Source organism: Eleutherodactylus coqui, chromosome 3, assembly GCF_035609145.1.
Source record: "Eleutherodactylus coqui strain aEleCoq1 chromosome 3, aEleCoq1.hap1, whole genome shotgun sequence".
NCBI classification, from domain to species: Eukaryota; Metazoa; Chordata; class Amphibia; order Anura; family Eleutherodactylidae; genus Eleutherodactylus; species Eleutherodactylus coqui.
Window position 1 is genome coordinate 5,090,653 of NC_089839.1, and position 18,529 is coordinate 5,109,181.

At 46.1% G+C, this 18,529-nt stretch overlaps 1 protein-coding gene across 1 annotated transcript in view; it reads right to left on the reverse strand.

The window, feature by feature from the left end:
• The window catches only part of USH2A (usherin), a 903,954-nt gene that overhangs the window by 734,236 nt on the left and 151,189 nt on the right, over nucleotides 1–18,529 (reverse strand). The gene's annotated exons all lie outside the window — the stretch shown is intronic.

The following is an 18,529-nucleotide window of genomic DNA, read 5'->3' on the forward strand; positions in this document are numbered from 1 at the left end:
TCAAACACTACTTCTCACCAGTTTGTCAGACACAGTAAAAACAAACAACTACATACTCACCTGCGGCGCTCCCCACCTGCTCCATATGTACTCAGCCCCAGGTAGAATGTACACACCAGACACGTGACCAGCGCTGTCAGTCCGGCGCATACTCTCTACCTGAAAGTAAGGAGTAGTGAAGGAGCAGCTTGGAGATGGAGGGCACTAAAAACAGCAGTCATTGTGCCTAATTACTATGTGGGGCACTATGGATTGTGTAGAGGCGTGGAGCATGATGGAAAAGTAAGTTGCCACAGATGTCTGTGTATCAAATTCTGCAGAGACAAGTTGTGGCAGAAATAAGTCATGGTGGTGGTCTGGGCCTGGATAGAGAAGAAAAGGGAAAGAGAAAGATACCAATCAGAGGTAACACCACCTGTGATACTATAAATCAATATCACTGTGTAGCCCCAGTATCTGATTATTTAGAGGCATACTATTACAGGGGAAAGGGGGGGACGCTGAGAGGCACTATTACTGTGTGTGCGTAGGGCGGGGGTCACTAACGGACAGGTATTATTACTATGAGGGGATACAAAGGACTTGGCCTGAAGTAGTTTGGTTTTCTCCTCTTTTCTTCTTGTAACAATTAGTAGGTTTGATCTCACCTTACCTTATAAAAGGGCATGCCTAAATCTGCCCCCCTGCTCATCACCCTCCTAAATGCTGATGGCTCTGCCTGTTCCCTAATACCGGACCATCATATCTAGTAGGGGGGGCCCTACTCTTGTCACCTTTGCACTGAGCCCACCAATGTGTTAAGACAGCCCTACCCATGGGACCTTTAAAAAGACTGCAAAGATAGAAAATGTTGCCCTAAACAAGGCATAGGGAATATCTTTCTGATTGGTGTGGCTTCAACTGCTAGAGCCCTACCGATCCTGAGAACAGGTCCCTGCCGAGGTCACACATGCTCCGTTCATTTCAGTGGGAGTGCTTGTACTTGTGGATGAGGTACAACTTCCTATCTTTGCACAACCGCTCTAAAGACCAGGTGTAGCTGGGTGGTCAGAACCTGTGTAGACCCTCCAGAACTGCATTGCTGGGAAGCAAGAGCCAGGAAACTTGCTAAAGGTTCATAGGGTGTGAAGAGATACACAAACCCCTAGACTCTTCTGTTGTGGGGGGCAAAACTCAGCACCATAGTGCCCTCCCTTCTACGTAAACCAGTGAAGAAACCAGGCAAGGACAACTGTGAGACCCTTTGTTTAGTGCAAGCCTTAAAGGGGTCTTCACATCTCCGACTATGATCACATATGCTCAGGATGTCTTAGAAGTATGATGGGTGCGGCTCCTCTGGAAAAATGTAAAAAGAGAACTAAAATAATGTAATTGCATAATTATGCCTTCTTGGGTTGGTATCTAGCAGCATTCACATCTTGGCAATCTTTGACCACTCTTCCTTGCAGTAGGGCTAAAAATCTGTCAGATTGTGAGGGCATCTGGTGTGTAGCGCCCTCTTCAGGTCACCCACAGATCTTCAATTGGGGTTTAGGTCTGGGCTCTGGCTGGGCTATTCCAAATCTTCTGGTGAAGCCGTCCTCTTGGTGATTTGGTGTTCTGCTTTGGGTCATTGTCATGCTGAAAGGTAAAATTCTTCATCTTTTTAGCCGAGGCGTGAAGGTTTTAGGCAAAACGGACTGATATTTGGGACTGTTCATAATTCCCTCCCCCTTGACTAAAGCTCCAGTTCCAGCAGTAGAACAGCCCCTCACAGAATGCTGCCCCCCCACCATCGTAACTGCAGTCTGGGGGTCTTCTGGTGATGGCAATATAGCCAACAAGTTTCACCCTGCTCTCATCAGGCAGAACATGTTCCCCACAGACTTCTGGCAGACGGGGTGAAGTTTTGGTAAAACATGGCCGGGCTTGCATGTTCTTCTTTGTTAGTAAATGCTTTCGTCTTGTTCAACCCCCCCCCCACACACACACACACACAGCCCGGACCTATGATTGTCACATGACTACACAACCAGAACTTGCCAGAAGCTCCTGCAGCTCCTTTAATGTTGCTGTTGATCTCTTGGCCTCCGAGAAAAATTCTCATCTGGCCTTTCCATAATTTTTGAGGGATGTCAAGTTCTTGGTGATATCAATGATGTGACAAATGTAATCCCCTTCTTGCTGACAGTCTCCCCTGTGCCCCATGGTACATGTAATGCCTTGGAGATGTTTTGGCCTCCTCCTCCTGACTGATCCCTTCCAACAATCAGATCTTTTTGATGTTCTGTAAGATCCTTACCGACCAACTAAGAAAATCCTCCTAGAAGAGCTGAACTTTACATGGGGAACCCAGAATCCCTGTAAATACTGGCAGCGGAGTGCGGACTGCTATCTATCAGGAGGTTACATGTGATTGGCTGATTCTGAACACAACCGCACCCCCAAATATAAGAGGGTGTGAACACTTATGTAACCACAGTATTTTAGATTTATTTTCTTTTATTCTTCCACCCTAAAAGATGTCAGTTTGTCTTCCATTGGGATTGTACAGAAAACAGAGAACACGGAGGGGGAGACATCTGAAGGATTCATCTTTGGTGGATTTCACCGGGGTGTGCAGACCTTTTGTATCCGCCGCACAAACACTTGTTTTTAAGGTATTTTATAAAGAATAGTACAACAAAAACCCAGCATATAGATTTGGTATCATCGCAGTCGTACCGACCCCCAGAAGGAAGTCATTGTGTACCCCGTAAAAACAAGACCTTCAAAGGTGGCAACATTGTGTGCTTTTACCATTTCACTCCACTTAGTCATTTTCTAAAGTTCCTCAGTGGATTATATGGCATCAGTGAAAACAACTCCAAGTCCTCAGACGGCGAGGGCAACCGAGAAATAAAGACCAATCGAGAAATAGAAGAGCAATGATTGCTTGAACGTTAGGAGGAAAAACCACAAATCGAGAAAAAACAAGAAACAAGCCGCATCCGTAAGGGGTTAACAGTAGTTATGTCCCGATGTGCCCCCTTTCTAGTAAAAGTGACCCCAAGTGACCCATCAGCAGGAAATGCGTCCCTAAGGCTGGCTAAACATCGTCGGACCAACGTCCCCATGCGGGAGGCCTATGGTGGATTCCGGCTGTGAGCCCGGCCGATGACCCTGCGTACCTAAAATTTCCGTATTGCGTATGACCGCGGCGGCTCCCTGTTGGTCATGCGCAGTACAACTTATTTCCCGCAGCAATGCTAAGTGATGATGTGGGTACCTGCGCCCCATATGCAGTGTTAATTGTGTATGGGCCGTGGCTCAGACCGCACCCATGGAGTTTAATGGAGGCCATCTGTGCAGAATCTGTGGCAAAATTGAGCATGCTGCGATTTTTCCTCCCCCCGCGGAATACACAATTCATATCCGTGAGTGTGAGCGAAAAAACAGTTGTACATGCTTTATAATACCTGCATTTCACCGCGGATCCTCCGCACAGATTATGATTGTGGAATCCGCCCGTGTGAAGCCGGCCTAATACTGGTTACAAGCAGTGCCGTATACTAAAGGAATAACACTCCACTTCCCACCGGAGCAGAAGGGGCTACTCAGCAGCCACAGGCTCGTAGTGCCTGGAAGGTCAGGCTTCTAGATGTGTGGGGTCGCCCATTTCTAACGCTAGACGGAGGATGTAAGCTGGACGGACCGGAGGTGCAGATGAAAACATCCAAAGAATGTATCCACAGCCTCCCCTCTTCTGCTGCTCCACGATCTCGGCCTGCTGCGCGGCTCTGATCACTTCGGCGTAGAGCGAGCGGCTGGCCGTAGTGATAATGGGATAGCTCAACCCAAAAGTCAGCGTGTCAACGGTCCGGCTCAAACTGCTGGGAGCGGCAGGAGAAAGCAGAATATGTAGGTTTGTGTCTACTGTGCATTTAAATGGGCCATGGGGGTATTATTATTACTATCAATGGGCCATGCGGGTATTATTATTACTATCAATGGGCCACGGGGGTATTATTATTACTATCAATGGGCCACAGGGGTATTATTATTACTATCAATGGGCCATGAGGGGTATTATTATTACTATCAATGGGCCATGAGAGGTATTATTATTACTATCAATGGGCCACAGGGGTATTATTATTACTATCAACGGGCCACGGGGGTATTATTATTACTATTAATGGGCCGTGGGGGTATTATTATTACTATCAATGGGCCATTGGGGTATTATTATTACTATCAGTGGGCCATGAGGGGTATTATTATTACTATCAATGGGCCGTGGGGGTATTACTATTACTATCAATGGGCCACGGGGGTATTATTATTACTTAATAGGGGCCATGGGGGTATTATTATTACTATCAATGGGCCATGCGGGTATTATTATTACTATCAATGGGCCACGGGGGTATTATTATTACTATCAATGGGCCATGCGGGTATTATTATTACTATCAATGGGCCGTGGGGGTATTATTATTACTATCAAAGGGCCGTGGGGGTATTATTATTACTATCAATGGGCCATGGGGGTATTATTATTACTATCAATGGGCCATGGGGGTATTATTATTACTATCAATGGGCCACGGGGGTATTATTATTACTATCAATGGGCCGTGGGGGTATTATTATTACTATCAATGGGCCGTGGGGATATTATTATTACTATCAATGGGCCACGGGGGTATTATTATTACTATCAATGGGCCGTGGGGGTATTATTATTACTATCAATGGGCCAAAGGGGCAGTATTATTACTTAATAGGGGCCATAGGGGCAGTCTTATTTCTACTATAAAGGTGCCATGGAGGGCATTGTCATTACTACTATAATAGGGCCATGGGTATTATTGTTACTATAAAGGGGCCGTGGGAGGCTTTATTAATACTACTACAATGGGGGCCATGGAGAAAATTATTATTCGTATAAAATGGGCATGGAGGCATTATTATTACTATAAATGGGCCATTGTGGGGATTATCATCAATATAAAGAGGCCATGGGGGGGGGGGGCATTATTAATACTACAACAATGGGAGTGAATTATAATTAGTACATAGAGGCCATGGAGGCATTATTATTGTTATACCGAGGCTACAAGGGGGCAAATATTATTATTAAACAGAGACCAAGATGGGCATATTTACTAAAAGGTGGTCATCATGAGGGGCAGTATTACTGAATAGTGGCCACGAGAGGCTTATTACTGAGTGGTGGCATAAAAGGGGGCACATTACTATGTGGGGCACTAAAAGCGACATTTACGGTATGAGGCCTTCAGGGCACACAAAAAAGGTGGATACTATTACTATGTAGGACACATGGCATTATTACTATCTGGGGCACCATGCAGGGCGATATTATGTAGAGGTGTGGAAAATAAAGGCAGATGGAGTCAAAGATGTCTGTGTGTCAGATTACACAGAGAAAAGTTGTGACCAGGAAATGATATCATGACGGTCTGGGCCGGATGTAGAAGAAAAGGGAGAGTGAATGACCCAAGTCCGAGGGGACATCACCTGTGATCACTGGAGGTAACTGTACTGTAATGACTTCTACAGTCTGCAGAGGGCCTGTGTAGAACTAGTATATGGTCCCTGTATCAGGCTAATGTTGGTTCTTTCAGTAACACTGTGGTGGTATTATGTGGTAACCATCTGGGGGTATAATAATAGTGTTATTATTGGTAATATCGATCTTTGTGGTGGTAATTCAGTAACAGTATGGCCGTATTACCGTCACTAGGTGTGGCAGTACAATCTGGCCCTTCTATAGTGTTGTTACTGGTGCTGCTGGTCTTGGTATAGTAACATATGGGGGTCATTATACGGGGCGTGAGGATCGGTTTTACTTTTTATTTTTTTCAAATATTAATATTTTTCATTTTTCCTTCTATAAACATTAATTCCATTTATTCCGATACTTATTGAGCCCCACTAGAGATCACGCATATGATTGTCTGATCGCTCTTCTAATGCTTTGGTATACTCACACAGGGGAGGGGGGTTGATATTCGCAGTATTGGCTGAATTCCCTAGAATCTGCCCTGATTGCGGCCACTGAGGTCGCAGCACAAGTGAGCATGCCCCTCAGCAGAGGTCAGGATGGGGGGGTCCCCAATCATCTGCTGGGAGACCACCCCAGGGGGCATCTGCCTCCCTGCCCCCAGCCCGCCCCTGCATTACATATATGGATCTCCATAGAGTTAAATATAAACCGCCTGATTTATGACAAATGCAGTCAATGAATAAGTAATAAAGTTACTTCTAAAATTGGAGAAATCAACATAAAATTATTACTAGAAGAAAAAATGTTTTATTGTCGAAGAATAGAGAAATTCTGGACGTCTAACTTCAGAAAATAGGTTTTCTTTCCATTTTGGCGACTGGACAAGTCGGCCAGAAAGCTCGGAGCTTGCCAGCATTTTCAAGAAAGTGACATCTTGCAAAGTCACTCAACAGGAGTTTACAATATCATCGCCAACAGAAAACGTTTGACAAAGCAGGTAATTTATTTTATTGGCTTCGGGATCCCGCTTTGTGCTCGTTCTCCTGAAGTCTCCTGCATGGAGGACGCACAGAGGCAAAAAGTTTTTTTTGCTCAACAGAAACTTTTTATCATTTTTTTTGCTTGTGATATTTTTTATATTTAGATTATCTGAGAATAATGTATTATTATATAAACTATAAGAAGCGTCATCCAGGGGCGGACTGTCCGCAGGCTACAGGGAGGAATCCCGATAGGCTTGTTAGATCAGACAAGGCTGGTGTCAGCACCCGGGCAGATGGCTGGAAGCACTGCACTCCAGAGGACTCTCTGTGGCTGAAGGGTTGATGGAAGATAGACCCCGCTCTCCCGCTGGCTTAGGGGGCCCAGGAAGCTGCTGCAGGTGGGGGATCCTTTTATTACAGAAGGCAGTGTAAAAGTGGTGCTACATGACAAAACCTATACAAGGAGCGGACAACACAGCGTAGAGGGAATCTGTCATCGCCCTTCAGTCCTATAAAGTATGTTATGGGGCTCTAAGATGAGGGAACAGGCAGTCCGGGGGTTGTGCTTCATAATCACTGGTGGGCCTATTCCTGTGCTTCATGAAGTTGGTACGCGCACACAGACTGCTAAGAGTCAAGCTATATGCATGCGCTAACTCCACGGGGACACAGCACTGGACCGGGGCACCTAATGAATATGTAACACCGCATCCCGGACTCCCTGAGCCCCAGAATGTAGTTTATGATGACAGCTTCTCTTTAAAGGGCCAGTACTACAAACTTACACACTTTCTGTACTAATTTCCTAAACCCCACCTACCACAATGTGGCTACCTCATGTTTCGTTGACCCCGTCTGCTTGTGCACCGTAATCAAATCCCGTCATGGAAACGGATGGATATACCTTTGTATAAACTCTGCATTCGGAGAGATATAAGAAGCATTCCTGCTAGCGGACAATGGGATGTATTCACACAGACGGGCACAGTGGGGAAGTGCGCCAAATGTATCAAGAGGCACAAGCCAAAGCTGAAATCTACGCCAGCGGTGAGCTGCCATGGGTCTCAGCTATAATTCACACCAGCTCCTGGCATAGTTTGTGGCTATGCCCCAAATACCAAGCCACTCCCACTTTAAAAATAGTGTTAGGGCCCGGTGTAAACCCTCAGAAAGTCACAACTTTGGCACTTGTGCCAAAATTGTGACCTTTTCACTCCAGAATTCTTGTGCAAGAGGGTTAAAGGGGTTTTGTGCCAGAATTGACTTTTATCGTCTTGCCATAGCACTGGTGTAGCAGTCTGATTGGTCGGTAAAGAAAAGTAAAACATTCGGTTTCTCTGGTGGCCCCCCTGGAGATGAGTGGAGGGGTAATGCACGTGCGCGACCTTCGCTCAGGATTGGTGCAGATCTCAGCAGTGAGACCCCCACTGGTCAGACTTTTATCTCCTGTCCTGTGGGTAGGCGATTAAAGTCATTTGTGGTACAGCCCCTTTAAGGCCGGATTCACAAGGGTGTGAGCGATATCGGACTGGGACGCCTGGACTGACACCACGCTTGTAAAAATGGGATTTTCTCTGCGAGCGCGATGTGATTTGTGAGAAAATCACTGAACGGGCGATTTTCACGCGCATTTTTCCCATGTGTGAGAATCGCATGGTTTTACGGTACGTTTGAGACGGACATATTTGGGCGCGTTCTTGTGTACATTCTAAGCTTGCAGGATGCAGAGGATCCCCTGATGTCTGCGGGTTCTCACAATGATTCTTTATGGGCATTGCTTGCTATTCCTGCGTATTTGCACCCTAAAGGGCCACACAGAAATCTATGAGAGGAGCAGAAATGCGCACGCAATACGCAGGGGGATACGAGAAACACTGCGCAAAACTGCACATCTGGATCTCATTAGGCTAAATAGCCTTTTAAATCAGGGTGGGGTGTCACACGCGAATATGTGAACAGGCCCTCCGTGCGCAAAAAGTACAGTACAATGCGCGACACGTGTGCAAATCAACCTCGTTCACTGCGCAAATACATGGCACGAAATGTGCGTATTTGTGAATACGCTCGTCTGGATCCCATGGATGAGTTTCACACATCATATCTGCCCAATAGAAATATGGTCGCACGTGAAAAGAGCGAATCGCTTTCAATGTGCTTAATCATGGGAGATTTTTCTCTCGGCCAGATAGTGTGAGATTGAATATCGCTTCACGTCCTTTTTTTGATGTCGCACTCACGTGTGACGCCCCCTAAGGCTTCTTTAGACAAACGTATTTGCACGCACTTTTGCGCATGTACATTTTATGCGCACACTGCGCAGAGTATAGCGCCCGTTTATGTCACGCGGTTCGTTCACATTAATGAATTTTATTGCACTCATAAAATGTGCGTGCCAAAAAATCGAACACGCTATATTTTCCTGCGCATTTCCTGTGTAAGGTCTATAGAAGTCCATGCAAATAAGTGAGCAATACGGAACCGGATGCGCAAAATGCTGCACAATTCCGTGAAAAAAAGAACACATCTAGACATCGCTAGCCTTTTAAACAGGGTGGGGTTGTGTCGCACGCACATCTGAACAGGCCCTGCGTGCGCAAAATGTACAGTTCACTGCGCAAATACTTTGAACCGTGCGCATTTGTGCAAACGCCTGTCTGAAGCCGCCCCCATACATGTGTAATGATCAGTATTTGGCGCGCTCCTCCACATATACAATCCACCGTGAATTCGCGGCTGCTTTTCTCGCCTTGCACGAGATGCTTCTGCAGCCGGACGGTTATGTGAGCCTTTGTCTTCTGCTTCAAGGACGGGGCGGGTTACGGGTCTGGAGGAACCGCGGCTCCACTTCCCCGCGCTGATTAAGTGCTGCTTAAGATGTCAGTAGGTTACTTTGCACCGGGTGGGGGGGGGGTTTCGAGGGAAAAAACAGTCTGTTGTCATATTTATTGGTGCGGACCCCAAATAATTCTACATTAAAACATTTCAAAAACATTCTTAATGGAGGTTAAGCTGCGCCGGCGACCTCTGTCCCCGTTATTGAGTGGCATATTAAACCAATATGGCTTTAATGCACCTTCTAATGGGCGCTCCTACTTTAACAAATTGCCTATAAATTTCACTTGAACCAAATGTATTCCTTGAACATTTTTACTCGTCGCAGGTTAGAAGTAGACGGCGGCCATCTTTTAAGTACAATTAATTTGGACTCCCTCGCCACGCGATTCGCAGATCTGGAAGGATTTTATTTTATTTTTATTTTTTTGCAAAAGGGCTAAAAGCTCAGCGCATTATAAGAACGCATCGCTCCGTCTTCGTCACGATCGGATTAACATAAAATCACCAGTTCTTAAGGTGACGGAGATGAAAAATGATCACTGGGATGCTTAAACCTGCAGAGAATAATCCTCGTCTGATGAGGATCTCTTGAATGACCATTTCTTTCTGTTATTTTTCCCAGCGCCATTAAAACAGCCCTACGATTTTGGGAAGGGGGGGGGGGGTCATTACCTGTAGATGTTCTCTGCCGTCCCTTTAATCCTCCGCTTCCAGCCCACCTAATCCCCACATTGCATTAAAAGTGTTAGACTACCAATGCACTATACCTGCTCTCTGATTGGTCAGAGCTGCTCATGTGCTCAGCACTGGCCAATCAAAGAGCAGTGCACGGTGTGCCGTAAGTGGTCAGAAAATTGCTGCAGCCATCTTGAACGGGTCAAACATGGCCAGAAACGGTCAGAATGTAGGGATGGCAGAGAAGAGCATGCACAGGAAATATACCCCTCATCCCCATCTGTCCCATTTTGTCCAAAAAACGGAGGATCGCTTAAAGGATTTTTCCAGTTCTAAACTACTCAAAGCTAATCCTTACAATAGGCCATGAATAGTAGATCGTTGGGGGTCTGCCACTCAAAACCAGCACTGGTCAGTCGTTATCCGGCCTGGGGGGCTCATGCACTGTGCTGATTTTTGCCAGAAGCAGCTCCATCTCCACTGTAGTGACCAGACTTGGTATTACAGGCAATCGTACTATTTACTTTAATGCCTGTAATTTAAAATATGGCCACTGCAGTGGGAATGGAGCTATCTGCCTCCTGCAGAAATGCAGTCTGTGCACAAGCACACCGGCTCGGTGACAGCTAATCAGTGCGGAGCAATAGACCCCTGATGATCTACCATTGATGGCCTATCCAGTGGACTGGCCCTCAATAGGTTACAAATGGAGAACCCCTTTAAGGGGTTAAAAAAGTTGGAAAAGATTGAAAAAAGAGAGCAGCAGAAAGTCACATGACAGCAAACAATATGGCCGCAGACTCATCTCCAACCTACAATCCTCGCTCCTTCTGGTGGCCGAGGATGGCCGGCCATCTGCGGTGTAGGTTCAAGAAGATCAGCCCGCATCACACTGCATTTTCTGCTATTGTTCTGCGATTCCGATACATTTCTGTAGTAAATGCGCACCGCAGATGAAAAAATTGCATATTCCTCCAATAGTTAAAATGGTAAAAAAATCATTGAGCTCGCGATGAACAGGAATCGCCAAAAATTAGGACCCCGTCGGCTCAAGAGAAGAATCACACGTGGGATTAACCAACTGAGAACAATGGGTTATTTTCCTGTTCTTTCTTTACCGCAATTGGTCAGAACTCTGTAAAAGTCGCACATGTGAACGCGCCCTCAGGGCTCTTTCACACGAGTGTCATTTTCACGCAGAATAGGCGTGTGAAAAAATGTCATCTATTAGAACCAACGGTTTCCTATAGAAACGTTCAGATGAAGGAATTTGATGTGCGCAAAAAACATTCACCTTACAGGACGTGCGTGGCTGCAATGCCACATCTGAGGGCCGTGCTGCGAGAACACATAAACCTGACCTATCTGTGGTGCGAGCTGCGCAGGAGTTTCCATAGACTCCTATGGGAGCTTGCTAACACGCACCTCGCAGTGCCCGATCGTGTGAATGGCCAATTTTCGAGCAGTTAGCTGAAATTTTTTTACACGCCTATTCTGCACGAAAATGACGCCCAAGTGAATGAGGCCTTAGAATTAAAGGGGTTTTCCTTAGGATAGATAATCAATATCAGATTCGTATGGGTCTGAGTTCTGGCACCCCTGACGGTGGTGTTCAGGTCATTGCCACATCCTCTTACTTGGTCTGGGATGTCACAGTCATCGGTCACATGGCCTGAGCACAGCTCCGCCCTATTCAAGTGAATCGGATAAAGCAGCACTACCAGCCTCCACCTCCATACAAAGTACAGCGCTGTGCCTAGTATACAATGAAGAGGCTGCAGTGCTCAGAAAAGGTTGCTGGGAGTCGGACACCCACCGATCTGATATTGCTGACCTGCCGTAGGGATAGCTCACCAATATTTAATACCCAGAAAACCCCTTTAAATTTCCAGGCTCTGAGACATCTTATTTTCTACAGCTTTCCTACATATTTCCTTATCCATCTTACCAAAAGTATTCAACCAAACATCACAGCGTGCCAATCATTTTTTATAAAGAGTTTTTCATAAATCAGTAATACGTCCATGTGAATACTTGTAATACATCTCTTATTTGAGGAAAGTATTACTTTTCCTATTTAGCATCCTTTGTTTCCTATGAGACTGCATGCTGTGAGAGGGGGGAAGGGGGATGCAGCTGCAGTATCTCACCCTCAGCATGTGTATGAGACTGCATGCTGTGAGAGGAGAGAAGCAGGATGCAGCTGCAGTATCTCCTCCCCCCCTAACATGTGTATGAGACTGCATGCTGTGAGTGGGTAGAAGGGGGATGCAGCTGCAGTATCTCACCCTCAGCATGTGTATGAGACTGCATGCTGTGAGAGGGGAGAAGGGGGATGCAGCTGCAGTATCTCTCCCTCAGCATGCCTATGAGACTGCATGCTGTGAGAGGAGAGAAGCAGGATGCAGCTGCAGTATCTCCCCACCTAGCATGTGTATGAGACTGCATGCTGTGAGTGGGTAGAAGGGGGATGCAGCTGCAGTAAATCACCCTCAGCATGTGTATGAGACTGCGTGCTGTGAGAGGGGAGAAGGGGGATGCAGCTGCAGTATCTCACCCTCAGCATGTGTATTAGACCGCATGCTGTGAAAGGGGAGAAGGGGGATGCAGCTGCAGTATCTCACCCTCAGCATGTGTATGAGACTGCATGCTGTGAGAGGGGAGAAGGGGGAGGCAGCTGCAGTATCTCACCCTCAGCATGTGTATGAGACTGCATGCTGTGAAAGGGGAGAAGGGGGATGCAGCTGCAGTATCTCACCCTCAGCATGTGTATGAGACTGCATGCTGTGAGAGGGGAGAAGGGGGATGCAGTGGCACTATCTCTTCCTCAGCATGTGTACGAGACTGCATGCTGTGAGAGGGGAGAAGGGGGATGCAGCTGCAGTATCTCTCCCTCAGCATATGAGAAACTTCAGAGCATACAGCACACCCCTTATATCACACCAGGGCGAGCCCGCCCACTCAGTTAGCATGGAGAGAAGAAATTGGCACATACAGAAACTGGCATACAAAAAAAGGCTGCAGAAAATCAGCAGGTAAAGCACAACATTCCTGACTCCACTACATTTAATACACCTGCCCAAGGAGAGCTAGTGGCAGGTGTGTACAGTGTGCAGAGATAGAGGTAGGTGTGCATAGCAATCACCAGACCGTTACACCAAAGCTAAGAGGAAAGCAGGGTCTTGTGGCCACGAAGGACCTCGGATCATGGCAGTAATTCATAATTCATGGACAGCTCTGCTACCTCTGTTGGGTCGTCGGCTGCGGCTGAAGTCATTTGCAGAAAGTGTCTTTGGTGGTTAAATGTCCTGTATCATTAAAATCACACCAGTGTGGGGTGCAATTGCCCTTTCTGTAAACCAGGCCGGGGCGTCATTGATGGTGCTGAGGAGGTTAATGTGATAAGCTTTTTAGCTTCCTGAAGCCATTACTTTATAGTGGACCATGGGGAAAATAAAATCAGCCTTGCATGATTAACACATGAGAGACACTTTTGTAAGATGATTTGCTCATGATCCATGAACTATGATGACTAAACTGCGCTTCTGCGAGGCCTGGAGATTTCAAAATATGGTGATCCACTAAAGAGGACTTATTACCGTATGTGCTAGTTATACAAACACAGTAGATTGCAGCAGCTGGTATTAACCATTTGCGGTGTGAAGTGCGTCCTGCCGGGCGAATCAGCAGCTTTCAAAAAAATTCGGTCACTTTCAAAAGATTGTAAATTGGTACAAATGGAAAAAAAGAAGTTCAAACGACCAAGAACGTAAATGTTCACCCCTATCTTTACACTGTGGGTGGCTTTGCTCTTAAATGGAAGCTCCTTAGCTGCAGTTGCTCCCAGCGTAAAAATGTGTACCATTCAAATGGCGGCATGTTCTATCTTGTGCGTTATCTGGCATAGAGGCCGCCCATGGTGCTCAATGGGGCCGGCGGCAGCATCGCGATACATGCTGGGTGCACACGATGCAAGGTCTCCCAATGAAAACAAGCAGCGCATACGCCCCTGGGGGGGGGGTTGTCCTTAAAGCGTTAAATAAACTGCGACCCAGAACTTTAGCCGCTTTTACACGACTATTGCGCAAATCACATATTGCGCGATAATTATGCTGTACGAATGCATGATGTAAAAGATCAATCAGCGATGAATCTGCAGACCATAAAATCAGCGTTGGTTGGTGGCTGCATCGTCCAGTTTGAACAGGCAGGCATCTATGAAGGTCAACCTGTTTACTACAAATGAAGGGAGCGGCCGGAGAGATCTCTGACCGGCTCCACCTCCCCTCCCTGAGCAACGGTCCTCCTGTGTAAAAGGACAGGAATGATCAGCATTGGATGTAACAGTGGTCCAGTGTTAGGGCGCCTACCCACTTGCGTTGCCAATTTTCGTGCGTGCAAAACGCGGCGTTTTCCGTGCGTCTTTTGCGCGTTGTTCGCGGCGTTTTTTGCAGCCCTCCATTGACAATCATGGATGCATTAAGAGAAAAATAAGGAGACATATGCAACTGACAGTTCCTATGTGAAAAAACCCCACGAAACGGAAAAAAAACCCCAGATGGACAAGAACACATTCTATACTAATTGCTCTTGAGAAAAAACGCAAAACATCGCAGGAAAAAAAATCGCCAGTGGGTAGGCGCCCTAAGAGGGCTTTTTTCTTGCTTTTTCATTGTTTTTGTTGTGTAAGGGTAAAAACATATGGGCGCATGCGCAGCTACGCTCGCCGCTATGGAGCATAGTGGCGCAGGAACCAGGTTTTTTTTAGGCCATTCAAACTCCACCCCATAGCACAAGAGTTTGAAAAAAGAACAGCAGGAATATAGGTCCTCGCACGTAGTATTAATTTATGGCCAAGTCCTATCTTTTCTCACCTGTACTATTAACGGGCGAGAGTCCCACAAAACCATTAAAACCACGGCTGCACAACGCAGACTAAATCCCACCCATCTGTAGCCCTTGGATGAGATGACTTGTTGCAGCAGGTTCTCCGCTTTGTGTGAATGTTGCTACATTTGTATATGAAATTGTTACTTTCCCAGCTGAGTGTTTGTGCTACAGAAGTGACTACAGCCGGAGACTCTGGGACCACCTGCCACAGAGGAGCTGCAGTCCGGCCACCGACCACCGCTTCTATAAGATGCTGCACAAACACCGAAACCGCTTTAATATCCCTGTTTATGTACAATATTTGCCTAATTTTAGATAAATCTCAGTCACTGCAGTATTTCTATGTCTACAACTACAGTGCTGGACTCACGTCTGCCACATATTGAAGTACTGTCCATGGATTGGGCAGCCTGCAAGTGATTGGCGCTAATAAGCTGCGCAGAGCGCTCATTTTTTAGATGTTTTTGGAAATATTTCCTGGCAGGTTATTGGATGGATTATCGTTGCACTTTCAGCTGCTTTAACCCCTTCAAGACCAGAAAGCTTTGCATTTTTTTTATTCCATTTTTTTCATCCCCACCTTCCAAGAGCCGTACCTTTTATTCTGTTTCCATCTCTCCGAGGGCTGCGAGGGTTTGGGAGGCACGGTGTAAGTTTTCGAATGATACAATTTAATGTACTAAAAAACTTTTAAAATATTTTAAGCGGGGTGGAATGAAAAAAGGTGATTGCATCTTTTTTGGGAGGTTAGTTTTTATGGCATTCGGTGCAGAACAATGCCCGACGCGGCTTCTCCTGCAGCTCGGCACTATGACTGCGACGCCACATTTAGGGTTTCACTACTTTTAAAAAGTAAAGAAACTTTTTTTAAAAACAAAAACTGCTTTCCGTCACCGTATTCTGAGACCCGTCATTTTTCAAATCTTTTAATCGATTGCGCTGTGAGCCGTTTGGTTTTTGCGGGGTGACTTGTAGTTTTTATTAATACAATTTTGGGGTGCATGCACCTTTCTGATCACTTTTTGGGAGCTGGAGTAACCAAAATAACCCGCACCTCTAGTATTCTGTACTTCTCTCTTTAGTATTCATGCTGCGGGATAAATAGTGCAATAATTTAACAGCTCTGACTTTTACAGACACGGAGACACCAAATATTTGGGTTTTTCTATTGTTTAGATTTTTAATGGAGAAATTTGACAGTTGGGGTTTTTGAACACTTAATTTTTGTTTCAGTATTTTAAACATTTTATTAAGCTTTGTTGTATATTAAGCTTTGTTGTATATTAAGCTTTGTTGTATAGTGTTTTATTCTCCATAGGGGGGAATCACTTGATCACATTGACTACGAGTTTAGTATTACTGCAGTACTTTAGTATTGCAGTATATAGTAATTTTGCAATGTTGGCTCTTAAACTCTGCCATAGGACTCTGGGCTGCCATGCTAACCCATCAGCACCCTGCGATTGTGTTTTGAGGAGGAGCTGATGAGGCGCTAGAAGAGGCTCCCGCTGGCTGTTAAGATGCAGTCAATTTTGATCATGACATCTAAATAGTTCAGTGCGGAGTTTGGATCAAACTCCGATCAGCTCTCAAAAATAGGTAATAGCCTCCCTTTAAGCAGTGGAAGCGGCACCCAAACCCACTTCATACACCCTCTGCAACCATATAATGTACAGTCATGTGATGTGGTTGGGAATGGGTTAAAGGGAAGGTTCATTTAAAGGGGTCTTTCCACAAATGACATCTATCAGCTATTGACAGGAGATGTTATTGGTGGGGATCTGTGATCTCCACTGAGTGATAAAACTTTAGGCCTGATCACATCTCGCTTTTTTCTATGTGCAGGATCTCCATCAGGCTTTACGTCTAAAATCCCAAAAAACGGAACTGCTGGACGGAAACTGGGCGGAACCATCTCTTCTATTGGTTGAATCAACAGGCCTCCATTTCAGCAGGCTACCCTTAGGGCTTAAACAGATGGGCGCATGCGCGACTACGCTCGCCGCTACGGAGTGTATTGAACTGGGGTTTCTTAGGGGGGAGGGTTGATTATTCAAACTCTGCGCTATAGTGAAAGGGCTTAAACAGATGACTGTGATTGGGTGACGTTTTGTGAGCGGGGAAATCAGGACTGCAAACCGCGGTGAGACAGCCAGTGATTTCAATAGCGTCGCTTTCACTATTGTGATTCCTGTACGATTTTACGATGTGTGAGAAGAAATAGTCCTTGCCCAATCTTTCTCGCACCTAGTTCTAATGCAAGCAAGAAACGATCGGGCAGGACCCCTCGTTCTACTATTTTCTTTTTCTGCGCACAATAGCGCTGAGTCAAAATGGTAAAAAAAGAGACCTTGGATTGCTTCATGCGCAAAAATGCTCCATAGCGGCGAACGTCTGAAGAAGCCCTAACAATCATTCCCATAGCTGAGATCTGAGGTGTCATGCACAAAGAGGCTGATGGCGCCCCAGACAGAGTGCTTAGGGCTCCTGCAGGCAGAGATACGCCTGTAATGGCGTGACGTATGTGCGCTATGAAGGGAGCGCTATCGCACGCGGATTAACGTATTTTACTGTACTCTGCACTGCAGGGACCGTTCACAGCGGACACGCCTGCTCCGGGATTAACAGGCTGTGCAGCCTAATTAGTCCCCAGTGTCATCGGTTTCCCCGCAAAATCGCGCAGTTCAGTGCATAAAATTTGAGCACAAAAATGCATAAAGTGAGGGAATCTAAGGCTCCTTCAGGGCTCAGTCACACGGGTGGCGATCCGCTCAAATTACCGCACGGAAAGACGCCTGCACCGCGTGCGGACGAATATCCGCACGACCAGCTTCATTGCCAGCCATATCTTCTTTTTCTGGTGCGCATATTCTACGTCCTGCGGTGCGTTTTTTTTTCCGCGCGGATCGCCACCCATGTGACTGAGCTCTCACACGGGGGTTTTTGCGCATGCAGAAATTTGCTCTCATAAAACGCAGAGAATAGAACCCGCTGGTTCCAATGGGTGCCCTCACATTATGTGATCTTGCGCGCAAATTTTGCTGAACTGCGCAATTTCACGGGGACATCGATAACCCTGGGGACTAATTAGGCTGCACAGTCTGTTCATTCACAGCACCGGTGCGTCCTGCGCCAATGTGAACAAAAAAGTACAATAAAAAGCACAGATACGCCTTTGATAGTGTAGTGGCCCGAAATACATATATCTGGTCCCTCCATAAATGTCTATAGTTGTCCTATATGTCATGTCTTAATGGTGGATGCACTGTGCAAATTGTATTGTCAGTAGTTATGTGTATTGCACAGCTGCAGCGCCCAAGAGGTTAATGTCTGTGAATGTTTGGGTTATGTCTGAAAATGTAACAATTTATGTTATCACATGAGCATGATGGATATATGGGTTTTGCAAGGGGGGGGCAGAAGAAAAAAAAAGGAGTCGTTGGTTCGGAGAGTGTGTGGAGAGAGCAAGGAGTTTGTGTGAGAGTTACCTGTAGACACCTTCAGCCTACAGGTACCGAAGAATGGAAGAAGTGGAAAGGTACTGGATGCTCATCCCCAGGATCCTATCTCCTAGGTGTGAGTGATATGCAGTCTGCCATGCAGTGTTCAGAACAAAGAGGGAGTGTTCAGTGGAGTGTTTCTGTTCCCTCCTCCG